Genomic DNA, 26,924 nt, shown 5'->3' on the forward strand with positions numbered 1-26,924 from the left:
CACTATAAGATTAAAAGCGCAGTGAAAAAAATTGATTCGAGCCACCTAATATATCCATCCCGCCAAAACGAAAAGTGCCACAGCGGTGTAAAGCAGTAGGCGAGTCTGCCCAGACTGTGGGTATATTTTACAAGGCAACTGTTCGGGACTTCATGAGTTCAACGTGGAAAATATTTTTCTGAATTGTAACATATTGGCTAGACTATACCACTCAAAGACATAGTTAGTTGTATTACTGGATTACAGGTCATTCTTGAAGTTATGTTTTGGGGACATTTTGGCAAATTCGTGTATGTGCGTTTTGGACACATAACGGTCATTGTTTGCTGCCAACCCAAGTATGCCTGATCAGATTTGTGATATTGTTATCTGCTTCGTGTTTCTTACATAGTTGCTGTTGGTGAGTCGTTTGGTCAAATAGCCTAGGCTACCCCACATTGCTTCGGGCTCTGTGCTTTTACCTGTCCGGCTGTCCGTGCCAACAAAGAGAGATCTGTGTCTTTAATTAAATGTGGTACTGCTTAGTAGGTTACAGCGACTAGACGGTAAAAAGCTGGTAGTGCGGCTCTGTCTATCTATTGTCGGGCGTAGCGGCTTATGGGGGCGTATTGTGGGAGTTTTAATGAATAGATGCGGAACCCCCTTCCCCTGTCATGAATTCGACCTCTCCAGCCTCCTAAGCTGCTTTTAATTGATCTCATAACCGCAGTTATCTTTGAACAGTTGGTACACGCATAACAATCGCCTCTGGGGAATTAGCCCATTGGTAAAAACAGCAAGGCGGAATGAATGAGCAGACTGTGACATCAGTGTTCCTGCTGTTAGCAGCCCCCCCTCTGGATCTGTGACATAAGCAAGGTCCTTACTCCGGTGGTGACAAGGGAGAGAGGGAACACTGCTTAATCTGAAGTGTGTGTGCTATTCCTGACTGACCCCTGGTTATAGCACAAATACCCTAAACAGAACATGTTACAGTGTGGTGTGGAGTACAGTAGGATGATCCTCTTCTCAATGCAAGTTTTTTTGGGGGGGTTGTAAATTGTAAGGCAATCACAGATTTAATCATATGCAAGGCATGCCAGGGGGAACCTCCACTCCTGGCTGCAATTCTTCCACTGCCCATCTGCAAATAATCAAGCAATCACTGTGGGGTACTGGCACACACCCACTTTTCTCTGCTCCTCTATTTTTCTCTCAGGATTGGTGATCTCAGATGCTCCATAATATAATGTTCTTAATGGGATCAAACCTTTTGGCACGGAGTGGAACTGGTTAAGTTTGGGATGTTATAGGGAGAGAGGAAAATTGATAATGTTATAGGTGTGTGTGTTTGTTTGTGTTTCTGTGTTTGTTGTTGATAGAAGTGGTTGAAATGCTTTTGGCTAGCAGGCTAGAGAGGTATAACCCTTACGTGTGTGTGCGTGTGTGTGTGTGTGTGTGTGTGTGTGTGTGTGAGAGAGGGAGGGAGGGGGTGGTGGTTGGAGGTGGAGGTGGAGGTGAGAGCAAAAGGTTAACTCATACATTTGACCCTGAGGATGGGATTTGGCTGAGCTGTACCCACTTTACCGTAAACTCTCTGAACATCTCAAACTGGATGCTCCAGCCCTCAGCAATGTATGGGTTTTGTACAGATTGTTTTTTGGGGGGAGGTGGAGGATTGGTTCCTGTTGTTTTGGAATGGAATGGTCCGACTGAGGCCAAAAGCAACATTTAGCACACATTGGCAGGCAGCCAAGCTTTAGGTTTTCACTTCCTTCCTTTATTTATTATGGTTATTGAGAGAAGCATGTGAGAGAGGGATCACTGTTCAATATGCTCTGACAGGGCTGAATATTTGTGCCTTGCCCTCAAGGTTCACTATGACAGCTACAGTATGTCTGGCAAGCAGCAGTAACATAGTGAGGTTTCCAAATCAGTCTGGAGTGTTCAGTCCCAGGCACATTTTAAAAACTGAATATGGAATTGGTCACGTTAAGCTCCCCAGGCATATATATTTTATGGGTAAAGAAAAATATCCTGTGTGTAGAGGAACAAATGTCTTTACCTTTCAGGCTGAAATAAATTCAAATAAGTTGGCTGAAGTAAGTAGTAGAGCCTTTGCCGTTGACATACAGTATATGATTGGATTAGCTAGGGAAGTGTATGGGAAGGAGACGGATGTATAATAAGAGGATGCAAGAATGAAAAGCAGGGCTGTTCTAGTCGGCAACAGTCTGTGTTCAAAGGCAAACTGTAAGAGAGTCAGGCTAAGGCTAAATGAAGGGAATCTGTGGTGTAAATGGTTTGATCATGTCTTGCAAGCAGCTCCTCTACTCTACTACATGACTCAATCCTCTGTTCCACTGTAGTTATTGTTTTTTTTCTCTTCATATAAAACCGATGATTTACACCTCCTTATTCCCCCACCCCGCCCACTAAAAAAGGTGAACTCATGCCAATGAAGCCTCCTATGATATCATTGCTACACTCAAGGATATTGGTTTTCATTTTTATTCTCTGGCTAATGATGCCACCTGCTGACTACATAAAAACAGACTCAAGTACCAATGTTTCCTGGAGGAAGAGATGCACCATGGGTCAGGGGAGTTTGTAAATCCACTACTAGGAAATGGCTATAGTAGTGAAAGACTGTACAGCACTAGGGTTGCACATTTTGGGGAATATTCAGAGGTGGAAACTTTCCGTGGGAATTAACGGGAATATATGGGAATTAACGGAAATATATGCAAATTAATATTAATACCATTTAAATGTAGATGTTTTTTGCATTGGATATTTACCATATCATATGGAGACAGAAACATTAACCTTTTACCTTATCATAAGTAGACATAATTGCAAATGATTAAATCTTTCCAATAGAAATGTTAAAAACAATTTAGTTACGAATTGAACTTTAATTAAATGAGTGGACTCTTCACATGGGATGATTTCACTGAACAACAAAAGAAAGGGATTATTGAATGATCCCCAATGATCCATCGCATCTCCCAAAAATGTTTTCAACATACATCTGTAAAATGATAGTCTAGAAACTAAAGCTTTGGTTGTCTTCCTCTCAGGCTTCCATGTCTTCTCCCTGGACCTCCTCAATGTCCAGCTCTTGAACATCAGACTCTGAGGCCTCATCTACACTGTCACTTTCCAACCTTGTTGAGGATGGCTCGTTGTCAGGCTCAAAAAGCCTAACATTTTTCCAGATGGCCACCAATTTGTCAACCCTTGTATTGGTCAGCCTGTTGCGTGCTTTGGTGTGTGTGTTCCCAAACAAGGACCAGTTGCACTCTGAGGCGGCTGATGTTGGGGGGATTTGGAGGATGATGGAGGTAACAGGGGAAAGAGCCTCAGATCCACAAAGTCCCTTCCACCAGGCGGCTGATGAGATATGCTGGCACAACTGCCATATTGCATCTCCATCCCAAAGCCCTTGCTTAGAGGTGTACTTCGCCAGACTGCCAAGAACCTTGCCCTCGTCAGGGCAAGATGGCAAGACACGGTAGTGATGACACCATAGGCCATGTTGATCTCTGCACCAGACAGGATGCTCTTGCCAGCATACCTGGGGTCCAACATGTACACTGCGGCGTGTATGGGCTTCAGGCAGAAGTCTTCACACGCTTTTTGATGTATTTCAAAACTGCAGTTTCCTCTGCTTGGAGCAACAGTGAAGTGGGCAGGGCAGTACAGATTTCTTCTCTTATATCTGCAAGCGGAGTCTGAACATCAGACAGGATGGCATTGTCTCCCTCAATCCATGGAATGGCTACTGTTATAGATTTCAGGAGTTTCAGGCTGCTTAGCACTCTCTCCCAAAATACATAATCCAGTAGGATCCTCTTGATGGGGCTGTCCATATCAGCAGACTGTGATATGGCCATTTCCAGGAGACTGTCAAACATGATGACAACACCACCCCAACGGGTGTTGCTGGGCAGCTTCAATGTGAGGCTCTTATTCTTCTCACTTTGCTTGGTGAGGTAGATTGCTGCTATAACTTGAGGACCCTTCACATACCTAACAATTTCCTTGGCTCTCTTGTAGAGTTTATCCATTCTTTCCAGTGCCATGATGTCCTTGAGGAGCAGATTCAATGCATGAGCAGCAGAGCCAATGGGTGTGATGTGAAGGTAGGACTCCTCCACTTTAGACCATCATGTTCGCAGCATTGTCTGTTACCAGTGCAAATACCTTCTGTGGTCCAAGGTCATTGATGACTGCCTGCAGCTCATCTGCCATGTAGAGACTGGTGTGTCTGTTGTCCCTTGTCTGTGCTCTTGTAGAATACTGGTTGAGGGGTTGAGATGATGTAGTTAATTATTCCTTGTCCACGAACATTCAACCACCCATCAGAGATGATTGCAATACAGTCTGCTTTCTCTATGATTTGCTTGACCTTCTGTTGAACTCTGCATCCAGCAAATGAGTAGATAAAGCATGTCTGTTTGGAGAGGTGTATGCTGGGCGAAGAACATTCAGAAATGTCTGCCAATACACATTGCCTATGAGCATCAGAGGTAAACCAGTTGCATACACAGTTCGAGCAAGACAGTCATCAGCATTTCTTTGACTGCGTTCCTCCATTGAGTCAAAAAAACCATCTGATTCCAGGAGGACCATGAGCTGTTGCTATCGATAAGGTGTCTAATTCATCATTGTCACCTCGAATAGAAGTAGAGGGACTTTTGTCAGAGGTTGCTTGTTGTGAGCGCTGAGGGAAATGTAAGCACTTGGCCAGATGATTCTGCATCTTTGTTGCATTCTTCACATATGATTTGGCATAGTATTTGCAAATGTATACAGCTTTTCCTTCTACGTTAGCTGCAGTGAACTGTGGCATTTTCCTGTAAAGATTAAATGAGAAGAAAAAAAAATACAATTCGATGTACATATACATAGTTAAGCAGTTAGATTAAACAGCTCCTTTGTAAGATAAATGTTTTAAAATGAAACGTGTATGGAAAAGGGGGAATTAACACTCCTCAGTTAGCAGGCTCAAACAAGCTATAACTCACATGGTAGAAAAAACTAACTAGCAGAAATTGTTAACAAATTATAAATGATTTAAACACTTTGCTGTAGGCTACTATTTACTATTTAACAAAAAATAATGTATGTCATATAAAATATATTCACCCCACCTAGTATTGTAATCAAAACTTACCAGAAAGCGGGTAGTCCTTGGCTCAGGCAGTGTAGTAGTGTGGGCTCAATAGCATCTCATTAGTGTGCAAGATCTTGAGAATCAGCTGTACATGTGATTGAAGAGTGCACTGTACATGTGATGGAAGAATGCACTGTGCATGCAGAGGGTTGCAATTCCATGAAATTGGGGATAGTTTAACCAAAATATGCCACAAGACCTAGAATTGCCTTATGTGTATCCCACAAAAATGGTTCACTGTTATAAGCTAACATTTTTTTTTATGAATTTAAGCAAAATTCCCCAAATTCCAGGGCTTAATTTCCCATGGAACATTTTTGGAAATTCTCATCAGCCACCTGGTGGAAGGGACTTGGTGGATCTGAGGCTCTTTCCCCTGTTACCTCCATCATCCTCCAAATCCCACCAACATCAGCCGCCTCAGAGCGCAACTGGTCCTTGTTTGCTAACACACACACACCAAAGCACGCAACAGGCTGACCAATACAAGGGTTGATAAATTGGTGGCCATCCGGGGAAAATGTTTGGCTTTTTGAGCCTGACAACGAGACATCCTCAACAAGCTTGGAAAGTGACTTGTGTAGATGAGGCCCCAGAGTCTGATGAAATGTTGAAAACGTTTTTGGGTGATGCGATGGATCATTGGGGATCATTCAATATTCTCTTTCTTTTGTTGTTCAGTGAAATCATCCCATGTGAAGAGTCCACTCATTTAATTAAAGTTCAATTCATAACTAAATTGTATTTTTTTATTTCTATTGAAAGGATTTAATCATTTGCAATTATGTCTACTTATGATAAGGTAAAAGGTATATGTTTCTGTTTCCATATGATATGGTAAATATATCCAATGCAAAAAACATCTACATTTAAATGGTATTAATATTAATTTGCATATATTTCCGTTAATTCCCATATATTCACGTTAATTCCCACGGAAAGTTTCCACCTCTAAATATTCCCCAAAATGTGCAACCCTACTTAGAAGGATATGCCTTACATTTACATTTTAGTAATTTAGCAGACACTCATTCAGAGCTACTTAAAGGAGCAATTCGGTTTAAGTGCCTTGCTCAAGGGCACATCAGCGGATTTTTCACCTAGCCGGGTATTGGCCCAACGCTCTTAACCGCTAGACTACCTGCCGCCCTGAAAGCACTCAGATCGCACTTGCTAATTCTCTGTATTTTCTGTGAGAGAAATGGATACAAATAGCATGACTAAGTCCCTTTGGATGAAAGCGTCTGCTAAATGTCATATATTATTATATATTAATAGTTTATGACTGTCTATTAAATAGCTTATTGTCCCTCGTATTGTTTGGTGGACGTGAAGCCATTTTAAACTGACTCCGACAGGGAGAGGGAACGCTATACGAGGCCACTCTTAAAGCAGCTTTGCCACTCTGTCTTTGGAAAAAGTGAAAAGGGGCCGCAGATGGCTTGTCTTTTAACAAGGCTTTTTCACATAATGCCACTCTAATCCACGGGATGGGCACCCTGAATCCTGTTTGTGTGCACGCTCTCTCCTAAGCCAGGGGGACTGTGTGACTTTTTTTTTTATTCCACAGCGGCCGTGCGTTTCTCCTGGCTGGTTATGAAGGAGTCCTGTACGTTGTGTCACCGCGCAAAGCGGCACATGGAACGATCACTTTACAGAAACGCTGAAAAGCAATCCGGGGTTCGTGGTGTGGAATAGCAGTAGCCCCCGTCCTCCCAAGTTCTGCTCCTTGCCGGAGGGGGCTTTTAAAGATGAGAGGGGGTGGAGGGACGGGAGAGAACATATTTAAGCAGATCAGCTGGATGTGGCTGAATGTGAGCAGCATCACCTGAGAGGGATTACTGCTCGCCAAGTCCTGACCTGAGCCCCGGCTGCAGCGTCTAAGAAGAACCGTGTTCCCTTTCTCTTCCCAGGCCCCATCAGCCAAGCCGTTAATGTGTGTGTGGGTGTGTGTGTGTGCATGCATGCAAGTCTTTATGCAGGTGGGTTTTTGTGTCTGGACAGTGCCAATTTTGTGGAAAATCATGGTAGGTAATTCAGGTTTTCAGCTGCATTGACAAATAAATTCAGTACCAAAACAAAAACCTGTGAACTGCAGTAACTGTTGCGGCGAGGTCAGTCTGGTGGGACCCACTAACCCAAGCATGTCCATCCTGTCTGTCTGTCTGTAGTGTAGGAGACCTACTAGGTCTCATTCACAGCCGTATCAAATGAAGCCAGTGAAAGGGTCCTCAGTCTTCAGTGCACCGATGCCATGCTACACTGGTGGAAATCCCCCGAGAAAAAAACAACACAGGTGTCATGAACTTGTAGTCAGGCTCGGAGAGATTCCTCAGGACCCACGTGACAAGCTGTGGGTTATCTGTTTCTGTTTTGTCTTCGTTTTCTCTCACCACAAAAAAAACATTGTCTATTCACCCTCTGCCTATTCACCCTCTGCCTCTTCACGCTCTGCCTAGCCCCCTTCACCCTATAAACTCAATTAGCCCTAATTCATTTAAATTGGCACCAACACGTAGCTTTCTGATTCGATGGCGGTGTAATAGGTTTGCGAACTAGAGGGCTTAGGTTTTTCCGCTTTCTCTCTCTCTTTTTTTTGTGCGCTGTTTCGTGTCTGAGCGAAGACTGAGGAAGATCCATTTCACACAGAGGAGAAGGCTGGTTTTAGACACTTCTACACGTTTCCATTTATCAGGTCACTGCAGAGAAACAGTCATTGTGTGTAGATTTGGTCCCTGTTTTTAATTTTTCTCTGGGATATGAACAAGATCTTCTCTTCCACCCTCAATCATTGTCATCAGAGGATCCCAGATGCCAAACAGATGTTTTTCTTTCAGGCTACATTTTACCACACTGTGAAAGTTCATTTTCGGAAATGTGAAATAAAATGGATCTTATAACACACTCCATATTTCCCAGTGGTGATTGGAAACTCCAGAGCTGCAGACAAAAGGTCCAGTGTCCCTTTTGAGTGCGAGGGAAATTTTTGTAACGCTCACCTATGTTATTCTCACAATAGCACGCCTGCCTACAGCAATTACACGTTAATACGTTTTCGTATAAAGCTACTAAATATGGTCAGCCAGTTTGGTTCGATACTCTTGAGTTTATTGGGTCATAAAAGTCATAATGTGGGGATCGTTTCTAAGTGGTGCGTATAAAACAACGAAAAATAAGCATTTAAACACAAAAGTGAGTCATGCGAGGGCTTCGGAGGTAGGTGAGCGGGCCAGAGACAGAGAAAGGGAGGCCCTCATCAACTAACCTCTCACTATACTCTTGTGAAGAACAACACTCAAGCATTTACTCAGCATTTACTGAGCATTTACTCAGAACAGTGCATTGATAATAATGTCATAACTGGTGTGATTCTTAAGTAATACTATAAGTATTTTAAAATTGTCATAGACTCCAGCCACCCTAGTCATAGACTGTTCTCTCTGCTACTGCACGGCAAGCGGTACCGGAGCACCAAGTCTAGGTCCAAGAGGCTTCTAAACAGCTTCTAACCCCAAGCCATAAGACTCCTGAACATCTAATCAAATGGATACCCAGACTATTTGCATTGCGCCCCCAACCTTTTACACCGCTGCTACTCTCTGTTGTTATTATCTATGCACAGCCACTTCAACAACTCTACCTACATGTACATATTACCTCAACTAACCGGTGCCCCCACACATTGATTCAGTACCGGTACCCCCCTGTATATAGACTCGCTGTTGTTATTTTACTGCTGCGCTTTAATTACTTGTTACTTTTATTTCTTATTCTTATCTGTATTTTTTTGAACTGCATTGTTGGTCAGGGGCTCTTAAGTAAGCATTTCACTGTAAGGTCTACACCTGTTGTATTCGGCACATGTGACTAATAACATTTTATTTTATTTGATTTGAAGTATGGGGATCACTATAAAAAATGAGGGCATATGTTAACTCTTGAGACTCTCATCCCGTTAGCGGGATCATTTTCCAGCGAAAAACTCCTAGCGACATTAGCATAACGAAATTCAATATTTTTTTTTTTCAAATATAGGACTGTCTCATATCGTTTTATAGATACACCTCTCTTGAATCGACCCTCGTTGTCCGATTTCAAAAAGGTTTTACAGGAAAAGCAAAATATTAGATTATGTTAGAGGAGTACATGGTAAAAGTAGCATCATATGAATTTTCCGACCAAGCACATGCATCACATATAACCAAAAAACAGCTAAATGCAGCACTAACCTTTTACAAACTTCATCAGATGACACACCTAGGACATCATGTTACACACAGCATGCAATCTTTTGTTCAATAAAGGTCATATTTCTATATAAAAACAGCATTTTACATCGGCACCTGACGTTGACTAACTATTTTCCCATAAAATGCGTCCCGGGAAACAGTGCTACAATTTTATAAATTACTATTCGAAAACGATTTTTTTTTTTATATTGTCAATCTAAGATTTATAGATGAATATCTCTTGAAAACACCCGTCATAACAGATTTTAAATTAACTTTACAGGGTAATCACACTTTGAGATAAAAGGGGATGCGATACTCAGAAAATGAGCTAGAAAGCCTAGCTCGTCGCCATCTTGGAACAATTGCACATCACATCTGATCTTGTATAATATTGCCAATAATCCCTCACCTTTAGTTGTCTTCATCAGAAAGCACTTCCAGGAATCCCAGGTCCACGACAAATGTATTTTCGGTCGAAAAAGTCCATCCTTTATGTTCCATTAGCTTGCTGTTGTTAGCGCGTCCTAAGGCTGTAACCAAATGTTGATCCGTGCGCGGCACTTGGCTAACGAAAAATGACTTTTTTCCCTCCGTTAGGTTCGTTCAAACATGTCAAACGTTGTATAACATTAATCTTCAGGGCCTGTTTCAACAAGAGAGCCAATAAGATTCGAGTGGGACGATTTCATTGTGTTTCAAAACGTTTCCAAAGGTGGGGGCAGACACGGCCGCCGACGTCACAATGCTGATGGCCCTCCTACTGTGACCAATTGCCACATCGTCTCCTACACTGAGTTTCGACAGTAGAAGCCTCAAAACACTTTGTAAAGACTGGGGACATCTAGTGGATGCACTGGAAAGTGCTCAATTATCATTTTTTCACGTTGTGAATTACAGGGAAGGCTGTGAAGTCGAGTCCACAATTCAGAATCCCACTTCCTGGTTCAATCGGTCTCGGGGTTTTGACTGCCATACGAGTTCTGTTATACTCACAGACACCATTCAAACAGTTTTATAAACTTTAGGGTGTTTTCTATCCATATAAAATAAGTATATGCATGTCCTAGCTTCTGAGTTTGATTAGTAGGCCGTTGAAAATGGGAACGAATTTTTTCCAAAATGCGCTGTGGCGCCCCCAGTGGTAGGATATACGCAAGAGGTTAAGAGGTTAAAAGCTGGAACTTGATGGCCAGCAGTTTAGCAGTCATTGGGCTGCAGGTGATTAACATCACCACTCCTAGGAACATAGCAAGAGACACAAGGGCAGGGAGGGAATAGGGATGGTCCAGTGTTGTACTACTGCAGTGAGCCACATATCTGACTCTTGTTTGCCATGTCTGTGTGTGTTTGTCTCGGTGTGCCTGCAGACTAGTACCTACTTTGGATCGATCTCTGCAAGGCCCTGGTAACTTGAGATCAGGAGCCCCCCTCCCCCTGACAAATACACACACACACACACACACACACACACACACACAGAGGCAGGCAGGCAGGCAGAAAAGCGTGTAGGGTTGGTTTTTGGCTCTGCAGAGTATTTACATCCACGCCTGCTCTAATGGCTGTAGAACAACAGACAGGGAGGCATGGTGGCCTGGGGATAGGGCTGTGATCCGGAGAGCAGAGCAGGGCTCTCTCGACCCCCTCTCCACCCTTTATTAAGACTCGACAGATGGACATGCCTCATTTTTCCCTCCTCTCTGCTTTTATTGGACCTCTAATTATACTTACATGCCACATCAAAATAAGGCCCAGCATGCAATGCCTTTGGTATGGGGAGGAAGTGAGCCTGTCAGATGCAAAAAAAAAGTCTCACTGTGTGGAACTTGCCTGTAATTTAGGAATCCGCCGGACATGGATGTAGTGTACTGGAGGTGATGGTGGTGGTGCACCCGAACCCACCCACCCACTGCGTGAGGCTGCTGGATTGATGAATGCAACTGGGGGTAGGGCTGGGGCTGGACCTGCAGCTTGACTGAGGCTGGGCTGGGGATAGGGATGGGGCTGGACCTGTGGCTTGACTGAGGCTGGGCTGGGGGTAGGGCTGGGGCTGGACCTGCAGCTTGACTGAGGCTGGGCTGGGGCTGGACCTGCGGCTTGACTGAGGCTGGGCTGGGGGTAGGCCAGGGGCTGGATCTGCGGCTTGACTGAGGCTGGGCTGTGGATAGGGCTGGGGCTGAACCTGTGGCTTGACTGAGGCTGGGCTGGGGGTCGGGCAGGGCTTGGATCTGAGGCTAGAGCTATAGGACTTGGACAGGGGCTTGACTTGGGCTGAAGCTTAGGCTGGGATATTGGGCTTGTGCTGTATGGGGTTGGGACTACTCAGCTGGGGCTGAGGCTGGTACCGGGGCTGTATTTGTATTTGCTTAAGGATCTGTGCACTAGGTTGGATCTAGGATTAGGTCTCGGGCTGGGGCCAAGTGCTGGTAGTCATTACAGGGCCCTGATGCTGAGCTTAGCGAGAGAGAGATTGTCAAGACGAACCAATGAGATGCCTCATCAATCATCTAATTAGGCTCACTATGTTGCTTCTATTAACAATGTTGACAGTTGACAGTCCCATACTGAAAAGGACTGTCAACACAGCACCGTCATTCTGCTCTAACAGAAGTGAACAGAGCACTTTAGCCATGCCATGCATGAAACCATACGGATGACACTGGCAGTATATACAGTCTGTAGTTACAAAGTTGTAGATAGACAGTGAACAGTGATATATTCCCACCAAGTGCTGAATATGAAATGTACCATTTAGATGCACCAAGTTACTTTCTCTGGATGATTATCCTGGCAAGACCCAAATATAGTGAAGGCAGAGCTAGTTAAAACCATGGTTCCTAGTCCTGTGTACTTGGGGCTTCTGATGCATTCTGCTGAGTGGAAGGCATCCGAATAACCGTTCTCCTCTCCCTCAGACCTTGTCAGAGATGGAATGCATCCCGAGTCATTCCACATGGGCCCAGACATAAGACTGTCTGTAATATAGCTTACTGCATGGTTGGGTTTTGGTCAGTGTGTGGTTGTGGTCATTGTTGTTGTTTGTCTTGTTGTCTGTGTTGACTCAAAGGCCATGTTCGTTTGTGTGCTTTGCTCTGGCTTTATGCCACACAGCCATGATACACAGAACAGACAGAGAGAGAGAGAGATAAAAAGAGAAAGAAATAATGTTAAGTTTAATCTAGGGAAATGTACAACCTGCATTATGATTTTAATGTCGTGTGTGGCTACCTCACATTTCCAGCTTGTTTGGTTACTGAATATGCTTTGTTGTGGTACTTTTATGCATTCTCAACTCCATTCAGGTTTTTGGTTTAGAGACCAGACAGTGGAGCAAAACTGCGGTAGGGAAGATTGGTGAAGAAAATATGAAAGGAGAAAAAAAAGAAAAACTCATTTAACATTTTTCAAATTCCTTTCTTTTTCTTACAGCTATTTGTATTACATCTTGGCTGACTTCTCCTTAACTCAATATGGTTTTTGGAACGGCAGCCAGGTCTCATGAGCACACTGTATAAACGACTTTCACAGACAGGAGCCCTATCTAATAGGTGTAAGTAGGCAGGGGTCACATGTAGTTTACATGTTTACGCACTAATGGGTTTCGAGATGGCACGGCCATGACGCGGTAATGGACAGTAGCAAAGTGTAATTGACAATTTAGGGCTGATATCATCATTAAAGCACAGTCGGTTGTACATGCGCACACGCACACACTGTCAGTATGTGTATGGTTTTAGCAAGCAGTGTTTGGTTGAAAACAACTACCACAATTTAAATGTAAGAGCCAGGGGAAGGATTATACCTAAAACCCATCAGCTTTTAAGGATGTAGAGAAGATGGCACCTTTTTTTTCTAAGAGTGTATCTGGAACCTAAAAGGGTTCCTTGGCTGTCCCCAAAGGAGAACCCTTTGCAGAACCCTTTTTGGTTCCAGGTTAGGGTTGCAAACCTACCGGTAAGATAAAGGAAACTTGAGTAATTTGGGTAATTAACAGAAAATGTATGGCAATCTTGAGTAACTTTGGTCATTTATAAAAATGTATTCATATACAACATTTATTTGTTATATCTGTGCCAATATTTTCCATGAGTTTCTAGTAGATAGACCATATGGTTCAAGAGAAAATAGCCAGATTAATGAAAAAAGCATTAACTCTTCCAAATCTTCCAAATATTGAATCCACCAGTTTGATGCCTAAACATTGACAACAAATACATATTGACATAGTCAAATAATAAAAAAAATATGAAGAATATTTCATGCTGAAACCCTCATATTTAACATCAATGGTATTCACTAAATTTATGGTATGGTATTTAGGATAATGCTTTTTCAGCTTTGTCATTATATTTTATATTTTAAAATGATCTTATTTCATATGTTTTACATGTGATAAGGCCACACCGAGGGACAGAGATTTTTACAGACACCTGTGATAATCTGAAGTACTCAAAAGCACCACTAGATGTCTTGTGATAGATTACATAAAAACCTTGAAAGACATCAAAATTCTAGTAGTTTACTGTTAAACTTACAAAGCTTCCAGTAAGCTTCCCTTTGCAACTCTATTCCAGGTAGAACCCTTTTGGTTCCAGGTAGAACCCCTTTTGGTTCCATGTAGATCCCTTACAGAGGGTTTACATGGTCTATCTACTTGAAACTCAAAGAAAATATGGAAACAAAAAGGGTTCTAACTGGAACCATAAAGGGTTCTCCTATGGGGACAGCAGAAGAACCCTTTTGGAACCCTTATTTTTAAGAGTAGTTTGCTAAGGTTGTATGGTAACCCTACCACAACAGGGCTAGGAATTCCATCAGGCAGGATTGTTTAGACAAGAGAAGAGACTCCTGTGGTTTGAGTTATCATAACTCCTTAGCACAACCAGTGCCTCGGGGGCTTGGGTAATAGCTGCGGCCCTTGCATAAAAAACAATTTGTTGTTAATTTGTAATAGTAATTAGTGTGGCATGTTGACACCTGCCAGGTAGGGATTTAGCTTACTCTAGGCTGTTGACTTCTTTGTAATAAGACACTAAGGGCTTACATGCCACCCATGTCTTTGGATGGAAGCCACCCCCTAATTCACACGTATCGCATTATTTATCCTATCTAACACGTTTTGTTTTGTTTGTTCGTTTTTTTAGGAACTCGGTCGGGGTCTCAACTTACTGTTGAGTTAGAATAGTAGAATACACAAGGTGCAATTTTGAAATTTGGTTGTGCATCAGCAGTTTTGTTCTTGTTATGTCAGTCACTGACAGTCACTCTATTAGCCTGTGTCAGCAAAAAAAAAAAGATTGATAAGTTAATCTAGCCAGCTATCTAAACTTGTAGTAATCATGGTTGAATTACTGACCGAGTGGCCCCCGTTGGTTTTGTTAGTCACTCTCACTTAGATATCATATTCAAAGCTGCAAATATTTCTCTCCAAACTATGGCAAAATGTGATAAATTGCAGGAAATTAGCTGTAAAACTGCAAATGTTTCAAATTTCAAGCAACATTTTTTTCACTTAGGGCCCTCAAAAGGCATGACTGCATGTATGGGAACGCAGACCTGCTAGCCACTGCGGCCCCTCATGGTTAGTTCCGATTTTTTTGTGGCCCCCAACACCATCAAAGTTGCCCATCCCAACCATCCATGTGAATTAGACATATGGTTCACTATCCTAATTTGAACACCTATTGCACGTACCATACCCAAGAGGTGCGGAGTGTTTAAAAATGTTTCTGTATTTTGCCATCCGATTTTATTACTTCCATGGGAAATGCTCTCTAATACAGTCTTATCCACCTTTCAAACCAATATGTTTTTCCTCCAACTTTAGCATCCCGACACCTTTTTGCTCAATTTTCTTGATATATGAAAGGTATTGACAGCGATAAAGCCTCTACTTTTATTTTCCGACAACAGACCTAGTCATGATTGCAGTAAAGTTCTGCCTACGGTATGAAATGTAGCTGTAATGCTGAGGCGGCATTGACACGCACTATGCTCTTAATGCTTGCTAGGCAGCGCCGGTTACTACCATTTTCCTGCCAGTTTTAAACTTTGCGAGGCATGTCACTTCATCCATCTTTTCTCATAGCCCACCGCATGCAGTGTTTCCTTAACCACAACTGGATGTATCCATAAAGAATTACTGTTCCACTAAATATCACTGAATTACGAAAATATTGGAATAAAGTAGGCTAATGCAATTTAAGTCAACACATTTTTGCTGACTCTAACTCAGGATGAAAGTCATCCAATTGTTAGAATACATTTGAAGCAATAGCCTACCCGCGTGTATTCAACTATTTCAGCACCGTTTCATGCTTTTTTGAGACAAGCGTGGGGACTCGTCTTGATGAATCCACATTTGAATATTGGTTAGGCTACAATTAGGCTGTAGAAATGTTAGCTAAGTTGAGGTGAACGCTGGTGATGATCATCTTGGGGTGGCAGGGTAGCCTAGTGGTTAGAGTGTTGGGCTAGCAACCGAAAGGTTGCAAGTTCAAATCCTCGAGCTGACAAGGTACAAATCTGCCCCTGAACAAGGCAGTTAACCCACTGTTTCTAGGCCGTCATTGAAAATAAGAATTTGTTCTTAACTGACTTGCCTGGTTAAATAAATAAAATCTTGTCTAGTTGTATTAGCACTGGTGAACATTGGCCAGCATGTTATGTAGCTTAACAAGTGGATTATATTGCTCTTCACTTGCAGTCACTTAGTAGCCTACTCCTGACCAAAAGCCTATGACTTAATCAATCAATATGATTTTGTTTCATTGAATGTGTTGACTGTGATCTAAGCCTTGTCTGTTTAATGAACACAACTATTGATTTCATGTGCATGGCACAGCCATGTAGCATATAGGCTGCACAGACCAGCAACATAATTCGACTCAAAATATGCCGTTCTATTCTTTTGAAAATAAATGATTAGTCTTATGTTTCTTAGGACCTGCCTAAAACAAATTAATAATGGATGTCTTTGTGATCAATGGATTTATTCAAATATAAGTCCACCCACATTGGCAAACATCTACTCAAACTCAAACTCACATTCAACAAGAATGTGGTAGAAATGGGACTGTATGAATTGAGCTAAAAAAAAAATGGCAGATTTTTTTTCATCTTTTTTTTTTACAGGCAACATACCATGAAGTCTATCTGTAAAGGGTAAGAAACAGTCCTCAATTACTAAAGTTTGAAAACCCCAGGCGGTGCAATTCTCACTCTCAAGTGGAAGGTGGTGGTGGGATTGGAGATATTGGAGCCGGGGAACGATGCTTTGAAATTGGCTTTTTGTGGCGTGGACCATGTGTGAAAGTAAGGCCGTGTCTCAGCCATCGGCCCCCCCTGTGGAGCGCTCCACTTTTGACCCAGATCTCCCTCCAGGCCGCAGGGCTGAGCGGGGGTGTGAGGTTGTATCTTGTTAAAGGGTTAATGAGGTAAAACTGTGTGTCACGGTTCATGTTCACCCAGTGGAGAGAGGGAGGGCCGTAGTGATAGTCAGTGTGACTATGTATACAGTGTGTGTGGAGGGCTCTGAAGTGCAACCATTTTGGTCACATATGCTCCTAAATATTTTGCACAAAAAATGTTTACCAGAATAAGAATAATTGTTGTTATGATTAGGCTTTGCTGTACCACTGCCTCCGAGTGCCATACCCCTCGGGCCCGGAGAGCAAATCAAGTGCACCTATAGGCCTACGGCTGGCTAATCAGATAGCTCAGATTACCGTGTCTGCAGCTTCCTCGAGCGCTGATACTATGAGATTTCAAAAGTTGTAAAACCAAGACTAGAGACTCAGCTAGCACATTAGGCTCCTTGGAAGATGTGGGAACGTACATTTTTGGTTTACCATTGGTTCTGGGAACAAAGCCTTACGTTTCTTGACCGGTGAAACGGAAGTGAACATTTCACCTTCTTCTGGGAACATTTATTTTTAGGTTGATAACGTTTTACTCTTGTTCCTTGAAAGTTTTCCTGGGAGGTTTTATTAATGCTCTGAGAATGGATATTATAGGTTATTTGGAGGTTTTTAAATTACTTCCTTAACTTTCACTGAATGTTTCAGTAAGACTTTTTATAACACTGCTAGCTTATTTTTGATTAACGTTTTTGAACTCCAAGCACAGATAGAACATGGAAATTAATTTGCTTAGGCATTAATCATGGAAACATTCATTTTTTATTGTGACACGGCATCAGTGATTCAAACCTATAATCCTCTGTTTTCTATTCATGGATTTGGTCCACTATGCCACCAGGATGGAGCTAGCATGCCATGTTTTTTTTACGCATACAAAGCTGTTAATTTTTGTCTATTCAAACAGACCCCATTTCAAAGGAAACAAGCACTCATTAAGATCAGGTGTGGCCAATTAGTGGGTGAGGCCAACACACCAGAACACACTTAACACACACATGTATGTTTTTAAATAACATTCTTAGAACGTTCACTAAAGTTTTCTTGTGGTTTTTATGGAACATTTTCTTAACGTTCTCGGAACAATGAGAATATGAATTTAAATAGAACGATGAGGAAACCTGTAGGAAACGTAATGCTGAAGTCTTGAAATTCCCACAGAATAACTTTTGTTTCTTAGCGTTCTTAGAAAAATTTCAGAAAATGACTTTAAATACAACCATGAGTAAACCTGTAGGAAACATAATGCTGAAGTACTGAAATTCCCACAGAAGAACGTTGTTTCTTATGTTCTTGTGTAACAGTGTAGGTTCCGTCCCTCTCTTCGCCCCAACCCGGGCTCGAACCAGGGACCCTTGCACACATCAACAACTGACACCCACCGAAGCAACGTTACCCATCGCGCCACAAGAGCCACGGCCCTTGCGACGCAAGGGGAAACCCTACTTCAAGTCTCAGAGCGAGTGACGTCACCGATTGAAACACTATTAGTGCGCACCACCGCTAACTAACTAGCCATTTCACATCGGTTACACTCACCCCCCCTTTGACCTCCTCCTTTTCCGCAGCAACCAATGATCCGGGTCAACAGCATCAATGTAACAGTGTAGGTTCCGTCCCTCTCTTCGCCCCAACCCGGGCTCGAACCAGGGACCCTTGCACGCATCAACAACTGACACCCACCGAAGCAACGTTACCCATCGCGCCACAAGAGCCACGGCCCTTGCGACGCAGCGAGTGACGTCACCGATTGAAACGCTATTAGCGCGCACCACCGCTAACTAACTAGCCATTTCACATCGGTTACACTTGGAACAATTTGAAATAGAACCATGAGGAAACCTTTAGGAAACGTTATGCTGAAGTACTGAAATTCCCACAGAAGAACTTTGTTTCTTTACATTCTCTGAACTATTTGAGAACATTCTCAATGTCACACAAGTTGGAGAACTTTCCTAGAACATGATCAAAATTGAAATGAAATGTAACCATGTTTGAACTTTTAGGAAACGTTCTGTTAAAGTAATGAAATACCAAGAAAATAACTATTCCCAGAAAGTTGTGGAAAGGTTGTATGCAAAATAATCATATGACAACCATGCTCTAAAACATATGGTTCTCAGAACATTATGTACTAAGTGGAGAGAGACTGTCATGAATACAGCAAAGAGCTGCTGTTTTTAAGAGCAGTTCATGTCTACATTTGTATTCAGCACTGTCAACACTTTTTAGTCAACACTTTTATATGCCATAAAATGGCATATTCGTCCACTCGCACTTTAACCAGCACTGCAATGAACGAATAGCAATATGTATTGAAAGTCTTGCATTGTTAATATTAGCGCATGAGGCTGAAATAATGGGGTGCGACTCCAGTTCCACCATCAGCTAGAAGAGCGTGCTCACTGGGCACAGACGTCAATTCAACGTCTATTCCACGTTGGTTCAATGTAATTTCATCGAAAGTACTTGGAAACAACGTTAATTCAACCATCGTGTGTCCCCTTTTGGGTCACGGTCAGTCTCGGCGGAGGGATGGTGAGAGGCGGACCCTCTGCTGCTCCCTCCCTCTGCTGAAACTGACCATCAGATGCAGACATCAGACCATTAAAATGCAAATTATTTAAATGTATGCTCACTCAGCTGTGCTTCATGAGTAATACAACACCTGATCTGTTACCAGTCTGATCATATACGGTAACTGCCCAAATAAAGGAAACACTTGAATAAATTAGGGATACAAAGTATATAGAAAGCAGGTGCTTCCACACAGGTGTGGTTCCTGAGTTAATTAAGCATTTAACGTCCCATCGTGCTTAGGGGTCATGTATAAAAATTCAGAGTTGCCCATTATTTTGGCTACCATGGCTAGAAGAAGAGGTCTCAGTTACTTTGAAAGAGGGGTCTTAAAGGAGCGTGCGCAAGTGTGTATGTCACCGTCTCAACCCAATTGAAAACCCCAAATTATGGAATTTCTCAGAATGTCGCATCCCTCCAATAGAGTTCCAGACACTTGTAGAATCTATGCCAAGGCACATTGAAGCTGTTCAGTTAAAAAAATTATCTGCGGTAAATCTTGGCTTGCAGGTGTTTGTATAAACGTTTTAGCTTTTTATAAGAAACAATATCTTTATTAGTGTCTAGGGCACATCATTGTGCTTCAGAAGTACAGTGAGGGAAAAAAGTATTTGATCCCCTGCTGATTTTGTACGTTTGCCCACTGACAAAGCAATGATCAGTCTATAATTTTAATGGTAGGTTTATTTGAACAGTGAGAGACAGAATAACAACCAAAAAATCCAGAAAAACGCATGTCAAAAATGTTATAAAATGATTTGCATTTTAATGAGGGAAATAAGTATTTGACCCCTCTGCAAAACATGACTTAGTACTTGGTGGCAAAACCCTTGTTGGCAATCAGAGGTCAGACGTTTCTTGTAGTTGGCCACCAGGTTTGCACACATCTCAGGAGGGATTTTGTCCCACTCCTCTTTGCAGATCTTCTCCAAGTCATTAAGGTTTCGAGGCTGACGTTTGGCAACTCGAACCTTCAGCTCCCTCCACAGATTTTCTATGGGATTAAGGTCTGGAGACTGGCTAGGCCACTCCAGGACCTTAATGTGCTTCTTCTTGAGCCACTCCTTTGTTGCCTTGGCCGTGTGTTTTGGGTCATTGTCATGCTGGAATACCCATCCACAACCCATTTTCAATGCCCTGGCTGAGGGAAGGAGGTTCTCACCCAAGATTTGACGGTACATGGCCCCGTCCATCGTCCCTTTGATGCGGTGAAGTTGTCCTGTCCCCTTAGCAGAAAAACACCCCCAAAGCATAATGTTTCCACCTCCATGTTTGACGGTGGAGATGGTGTTCTTGGGGTCATAGGCAGCATTCCTCCTCCTCCAAACACGGTGAGTTGAGTTGATGCCAAAGAGCTCCATTTTGGTCTCATCTGACCACAACACTTTCACCCAGTTGTCCTCTGAATCATTCAGATGTTCATTGGCAAACTTCAGACGGGCATGTATATGTGCTTTCTTGAGCAGGGGAACCTTGCGGGCGCTGCAGGATTTCAGTCCTTCACGGCGTAGTGTGTTACCAATTGTTAGCTTGGTGACTATGGTCCCAGCTGCCTTGAGATCATTGACAAGATCCTCCCGTGTAGTTCTGGGCTGATTCCTCACCGTTCTCATGATCATTGCAACTCCACGAGGTGAGATCTTGCATGGAGCCCCAGGCCGAGGGAGATTGACAGTTCTTTTGTGTTTCTTCCATTTGCGAATAATCGCACCAACTGTTGTCACCTTCTCACCAAGCTGCTTGGCGATGGTCTTGTAGCCCATTCCAGCCTTTTGTAGGTCTACGATCTTGAATTCATATAGACCCAATATAGGCTTTATGTCAATCAATTTTAAAAAATCTGCTTTTCTTGTGTTCCTAAATGTTATGTTGTGCTCCTACATTATTTTGGGTTGGAGGCATCAGTGCTACCAATGTATGTTCATTTAGAGCCCTGTGTGTGTGAGAGAGTGTGTAGTGTGTGTTCACTTGTGTGGATGTTTTTGCTCATTTGGGATGCCTCAAATAGACCCGAGCCCTCAGGGATGTTTATTTTTGTGCTACACAGCAGGGAGAAGCTTGGTATCCATCCACTTTTTCCTTCAGATGTGAAGAACCTGAAGTATCCACAGCTGGTAGAGTAAAAGCAGTAAGAGCAAAGGAGGGGATGGAAGATGCCAGACTGAGCCATGTTACATGTGGTGCAAAAATGCCAAGCACGCATGCCCATGTCCACTCTTCATAGGCTGTCATGTCCCCTCTCCTCTCATCCCGAGCCGGGCGCTGCGGGAAAACCCAGGACTCATACACCATGTGCCACACTCAAACACCATGTGGGAGTGAATTACTGGGACTCACAGCACATTGAGCTACAGGTGTGAAAATTAGGTGTGAGGTTTATGTGTGATAAATTACCAACAGGTGTGCTAATTTAAGCCACTTCACCTCCAGCCATCTCATTCTCTATTTCTTCCCCTTTTCAGAGAGAGGAAAACACATTTCACTCGCAGCTTGAGAGGAATTATGGGAGTGGAAAATACCAAATATAAAAAATTCCCCCCCAAAAAAGGGCGAAAAGAAAGAGAGAGAAACATAAACCACAGGGCAGAAACATAAACCACATGTTTGTGTCTTCGAGCAAGGCCAGAGAGTGATAAGATCCATTGTGTTGAGTCACCCATTAACTCTTTCTGTTATCCTGCTCTGGAGAGTAGTAAACCCTGTAGCACCTGCACAGACCTACATATTGGCCATGCTGGCATCTAAACAGCATAGCAACATGACAGAGGCAGATACTGTATAGAACAAGAGCACCATGCCAGTCAGTAGCTGGAAGATCATTCAGAGTGATAGGAATAGAAGTAGATCACAGAGCATGCTCTAGAGGAGATGTTCCACAGAGGGACAACTATACACGGTTATAAATGCATCATGTAATGAAATTAGTTTCATCGAAATATCAAAATTGTCATTCTTTTTAATGGGATGTTTAAGTAATGTGATTAATTACGTTAAATAGTATTGCTGTTGTTTCTACTTTCCTCTCCTGATTGCACCATAAAATATTTGATGGGACCTCATGTAGAGATGACACTGACTTGTCAACTGCACATCGAGGCAGTTCTCACTGCTTTTCCTTTTGCAGTTCAGTTCAAATGGGGCTATGAGTCTTTCCAGTCCTTTCCAGTCCTTTAAAGGCACAATCCTTCATTCTTTTTCTTTATTATGCTAGAGGTATTCTTTTGAAGCTATACGTTCTGAGTTGACAACGACTATTGTTAACTATTGAGTAAAAAAACAGATACATTTTGGGTTATGTTAGGGTAAGACAATTGTACTAAGCTAATGGGGCTTTATAAGTTATATTCTTATAGAATCAGTGGGTATATATTATTAATTCATTGAAATGACCACATCTGTAGGATATTGCAAATTGTACCTTTGAAGTGACACTTCCACCATACAGCAGGATCTCAACCAACTAGCCGACTGTTCAGAACAAAACAAGATGAAGCTCAACCCAACAAAGTGCAAAGTGCATAATCCTGACCCACCTCTGCCATTATCCATCTCCGACCACACACTTGAGGTGGTGTCCAGTGCCAAAGCCCTCGGTGTGACATTCCAAGCCAACCTAAAATGCGAAACACACATCTCCGACATTACCAAAGGGATCCGAAGACATGATGAACCGTCTTCGCCACTTCAACCTTCCCCTGAAGACCTTCTGACAAACTACACCTGCTTTGTCCATCCAGTGCTATAGTACATCTCATATTTTATATACTTACGTAGGCCTATGTATGCTGCAATTCAGATATTTTTAGCTACAAATGTGTACAATAGAAAATAAAACACACACACACATATATATACTACCGTTCAAAAGTTTGGGGTCACTTAGAAATGTCCTTGTTTTTTTTTTTAAAAAGCAATTTTTTTGACCATTAAAATAACATCAAATTGATCAGAAATACAGTATAGACATTGTTAATGTTGTAAATGACTTTTGTAGCTGGAAATGGCAGATTTTATATGGAATATCTACATAGACGTACAGAGGACCATTATCAGCAAACATCACTCCTGTCTTCCGATGGCACGTTGTGTTAGCTAATCTAAGTTTATCATTTTAAAATGCTAATTGATCATTAGAAAACCCTTCTGCAATTATGTTAGCACAGCTGAAAACTGTTGTTCTGATTAAAGAAGCAATTAAACTGGCCTTTAGACTAGTTGAGTATCTGGAGCATCAGCATTTGTGGGTTCGATTACAGGCTCAGAAAGGCCAGAAACAAAGACATTTCTTCTGAAACTCGTCAGTCTATTCTTCTTCTGAGAAATGAAGGCTATTCCATGCGAGAAATTGCCAAGAAACTGAAGATCTCGTACAACGCTGTGTACTACTCCCTTCACAGAACAGCACAAACTGGCCCTAACCAGAATAGAAAGGAGTAGGAGGCCCCGGTGCACAACTGAGCGAAAGGACAAGTACATTAAAGTATCTAGTTTGAGAAACAGATGCCTCACAAGTCATCAACTAGCAGATTCATTAAATAGTACCTGCAAAACATCAGTCTAAACGTCAACAGTGAAGAGACGACTCCGGGATGCTGGCGTTCTAGGCAGAGTTCCTCTGTCCAGTGTCTGTGTTCTTTTGCTCATCTTAATATTTTATTTTTATTGGGCAGTCTGAGATATGGCTTTTTCTTTGCAACTCTTAATAAAATGGTCACCCAGATTAACTTTTTCTAATACAGCAAACAAATTTCCACTCAACTCTGTCGAAGGCCTTTTCGGCATCAAGAGAGACAATGAGTGCAGGGTCTTTAACTCTGCAAAGGTGGTTTATTATATTCAAAGCACCTCTCACATTGTCCGTTCCAAATCTGGATTTGACAAAGCCAGTCTGATCAGGTTTAATGAGGTCTGGAAGTAGGACCTCCAACCTGCGCGCAAGTGTCTTAGTGATTATTTTAACATCAACTCCTAGCAAACTGATAGGTCTAAACAAAGAGCAGTTTAATGGGTTTTTGTCCTTTTTTAGAATCAGGATGCAGATTTCCATGACTTTCGAACATATCATTTAGAGCAGGCATATCTCAGGACAGAGCTTCTTGTAGAACTCTGCAGAGAAGCCATCTAGGCCGGGTGCCTTTGCCAGAAGGCATTGCCTTAATTGCCTGGCGCGGCATGTAGCCTAGTGGTTAGAGCGCTGGGCCAGTAACCGAAAGGTTGCTGGCTTAAATCCCCGAGCTGACAAGATAAAAATCTGTCTTTCTGCCCCTGAACAAGGCAGTTAACCCACTGTTCCCTGGTAGTCTGTCATTATAGATAAGAATTTGTTCTTAACTGACTTGTCTAGTTAAATAAAAGGTTCAAAATAAAGTAAATGTTTTAATAGTTTCGTGAACTAGGTGTAAAGGGGAGCATTTACTCTATTTCTATGCTCATCTGATATAGTGGGCAAGATGATCTTATTCAGATATTTTGTCATTTTTGTCGTTCGATCTTGTACATTGTGAAGTATAAAGAGATTATTGATAAGCAATGGATCATAAGAAGTGGAGCCATCTGCCATCCTTGTAGACTTAATTGATCTTTCATTCTGTTATTTGTTAAGTTGGTGTGCAAGTAGACGGCTTGGACGGTTACTGAACTCGTAATATTTTTGCTTGGTGAAAATGCTTACATGCTTTGTATGCTCTAAATTGAGTTTGGCCTTAGCACAAGCTAGTGAATTCCAGTTCGCCTGGGTTGGTTGTTGTTTATGAAAAAAATTCTCAATGCTTTACTTCAGCCTCCAATTTCTTCTTATTTTCAATTCTAAGCTTCTCGATCAGAGATGCTTGAAGATTATATAAACCCTTATGGTTACTTTAGCAGCATCCCAGATAGTTGCAGCTGAAACAGGAGAGAGTAGATTGTCAAGCCAGTAATGTGATAATTTATCTTTTATCACAGAGCAGAATACTTCATTGTTAAGCAGAGACATATTAAGTCTCCAAAATCTAATTTTGGGGAATGTTTTGCAAATTTCAATATCTATATACACTGGGGCATGGTCAGAAATTACTATAGAACCAATAGCACATGACTGGACAACATGCATGTAAGCAGAGGGCATAAAAAAAATAGTCCAGTCTAGAATATGAATTATGGGGTCTTGAGTAAAAGTATAGTCTCTGACATTAGGATTTAGCTCTCTCCATACGTCTATTGAACCAGATGAATCACAAACGCTTCTGAGAGCATTTGAGGCTCTATTATTTGAGACTGGAACAGTTGATGATTTATCCAATTTACCCAAACTACAATTAAAATCTCCTGAAATAAACCCAAGTCCCTTGCAGTGTTGATTAAATAATGCCAGGCATACATTTGGGGGAGTCTGTGTTCGGGCCATATACATTTAGTATAGTATTATGTTGACCAAGTATACTACCTGTAATCAAAATAAATCGTCTTTCAGGGTCTGTATCTTGGTGCTCAAATATAAACGGGAAATTTTTTGGTTTGAACTAAAAGAAGAAAAAAGTACACCTGGCCCACCCAGTCCCACTTCAGCTTATCATGTTCTGTTGAAGATAAATGTGTCTCCTGTAGCATAGCAATTGAAACCCTTTCCTTTAAGAATGTTAGAATTTTCTTCCTCTTGACCACATCCTTACTGCCCCGAACATTCCAGGAGACTGCTTTAAATGAACTGTTTATGTTACAGTAGTATTAAAGAATGACTTAACCCAGACTGAGTAGTGCATCACAAAAACAAAACAATTAATAAAACATTTGTGTAACCCTAAACTAAAATACAACCTAAAAATACAATTTAGAAAAAACCCACTGCTGAGTCCCCAAATGAAACGACAGACCCCAAAAACAGTACCTACCTTGTTTTCTGTCACATTACTAAAATCCCACTAAGGGTTTTTAATAAAAATATAAATAAGTTTCACAATGTCCTATGTTGAATAAAGGGGAATTAACATAGATCTGTGGACATGTGGAGGAAAAATGAATAACCTAATATTTTAAATTGTCCTAAGCATTAGCGCTATTGTACTCACATGCACTCCCGAACACACACACACCACACAGTCACATGTAGCCTAGCCTATATAATATATAAAAAAATACAAATTGCAGTCCTGAAGTAAAATGAACATAGCCTAGTAATTACGCCCCTTTGTCTACCTTGAGGCCCAACTAAAAGAGCAAATTAACAGGAACGTCGTAGAGATTTGGCTTATTCATTCATGAAAAAATAAAAAAGAACCTCAGTTCTATAAATGAAAAGCTTAGTTACATTACACTATAACGCTTATTAACTATAACTTTGTATACCATGGCATGGTAGACAGTTCCATCCCGAGGTAGTCAACCATTTATGTGCAGTGCATGGACTGCCCAAATAGGGCAAATAAAAGTTACTCACATTCACGTCCATAAACTGACCATGTGTGCACCCTAATAACATACCTAGCAACCTTCACGGATCTGGGTTCTGTGCCGCTGATAAGTGGATATTGTCCCAGTAGAAGGTGAGCGCAGACTGGGGGT

At 41.9% G+C, this 26,924-nt stretch overlaps 1 protein-coding gene across 1 annotated transcript in view; it reads left to right on the forward strand.

The window, feature by feature from the left end:
- Nucleotides 1-26,924, forward strand: part of LOC115176013 (R-spondin-2-like) — an 84,102-nt gene that overhangs the window by 2,359 nt on the left and 54,819 nt on the right. The gene's annotated exons all lie outside the window — the stretch shown is intronic.

The sequence above is a fragment of the Salmo trutta genome, chromosome 3, assembly GCF_901001165.1.
Source record: "Salmo trutta chromosome 3, fSalTru1.1, whole genome shotgun sequence".
Classification (NCBI taxonomy): Eukaryota; Metazoa; Chordata; class Actinopteri; order Salmoniformes; family Salmonidae; genus Salmo; species Salmo trutta.